The sequence below is a fragment of the Panulirus ornatus genome, chromosome 15 (assembly GCF_036320965.1).
Source record: "Panulirus ornatus isolate Po-2019 chromosome 15, ASM3632096v1, whole genome shotgun sequence".
In the NCBI taxonomy this organism is placed as follows: domain Eukaryota; kingdom Metazoa; phylum Arthropoda; class Malacostraca; order Decapoda; family Palinuridae; genus Panulirus; species Panulirus ornatus.
In genome coordinates, this window is record NC_092238.1 from 53,620,430 (window position 1) to 53,622,420 (window position 1,991).

The window sequence follows — 1,991 nt, forward strand, 5'->3', positions numbered from 1 at the left end:
GGGGATGGTATTCCATGTGTGGCGAGGTGGCGATGGGAGTGAATGGGGGCAGACAGTGTGAATTGTGTGCAAGGGTATATATGTATGTGTCTGTATATGTATATATATGTGTATATTGAGATGTATAGGTATATATATTTACGTGTGTGGACGTGTGTGTGTCTATATTTGTGTATAGGGTTGGTTGGGCCATTTCTTTCTTCTGTTTGCTTGCGCTACCTCGCAAATGAGGGAGACAGCGGCAAAGCAAAATAAAATAAAATAAATAAATATAAATGAATATATATATATATATATATATATATATATATATATATATATATATATATATATATATATATATATATATATATATATATATATATATATATATATATATATATATATATATATATATATATATATATATATATATATATATATATACAAATCTTCACCTTAGCCTCCACAAGATTATGATCAGACATCCCTCCAGTTGCACCTCTCAGCAAATTAACATCCAAAAGTCTCTCTTTCGCGCGCCTGTCAATTAACACGTAATCCAATATCGCTCTCTGGCCATCTCTCGTACTTACATACGTATACTTATGTATATCTCGCTTTTTAAACCAGATATTCCCAATCAGCAGTCCTTTTTCAGCACATAAATCTACAAGCTCTTCACCATTTCCATTTACAACACTGAACACCCCATGTATACCAATTATTCCCTCAACTGCCACCTTACGCACCTTTGCATTCAAATCATCCATCACTATAACCCGGTCTCGTGCATCAAAACCACTAGCAAAATCATTCAGCTGCTCCCAAAACACTTGCCTCTCATGATCTTTCTTCTCATGCCCAGGTGCATATGCACCAATAATCACCCATCTCTCTCCATCAAATTTCAGTTTTACCCATATTAATCGAGAATTTACTTTCTTACATTCTATCACATACTCCCACAACTCCTGTTTCAGGAGTACTGCTACTCCTTCCCTTGCTCTTGTCCTCTCACTAACCCCTGACTTTCATCCCAAGACATTCCCAAACCACTCTTCCCCTTTACCCTTAAGCTTCGTTTCACTCAGAGCCAAAACATCCAGGTTCCTTTCCTCAATCATACTACCTATCTCTCCTTTTTTCACATCTTGGTTACATCCACACACATTTAGACACCCCAGTCTGAGCCTTCGAGGAGGATGAGGATGAGGGTTTTCAGAAAAGAAGATTGAATGTTGGGGTGAAGAGGGTGGTGAGGGTAAGTGAGCTTGGGAAGGAGACTTGTGTGAGGAAGTACCAGGAGAGACTGAGTACAGAATGGAAAAAGGTGAAAACAATGGAAGTAAAGGGAGTGGGGGAGGAATGGGATGTATTTAGGGAATCAGTGATGGGTTGCGCAAAAGATGTTTGGGGCATGAGAAGAGTGTGAGGTTGGTTGATTGGAAAGGGTAGTGAGTGGTGGGATGAAGGAGTAAGATTATTCGTGAAAGAGAAAAGAGAGGCATTTGGACGATTTTTGCAAGGAAAAAATGCAATTGAGTGGGAGATGTATAAAAGAAAGAGACAGGAGGTCAAGAGAAAGGTGCAAGAGGTGAAGAATAGGGCAAATGAGAGTTGGAGTGAGAGAGTATCATTAAAATCTAGGAAGAATAAAAAGATGTTCTGGAAGGAGTTAATAAAGTGCGTAAGACAAGGGAGCAAATGGGAAATTCAGTGAAGGGCGCAAATGGGAGGTGATAACAAGTAGAGGTGATGTGAGAAGGATATGGAGTAAGTATTTTGAAAGTTTCTTGAATGTGTTTGATGATAGAGTGACAGATATAGGGTGTTTTGGTCGAGGTGGTGTCCAAAGTGAGAGGGTTAGGGAAAATGATTTCGTAAACAGAGAAGAGGTAGTAAAAGCTTTGCGGATGATGAAAGCCGGCAAGGCAGCAGGTTTGAATGGCATTGCAGTGGAATTTATTAAAAAAAGGTGGTGACTGTATTGTTGACTGGTTGATAAGGTT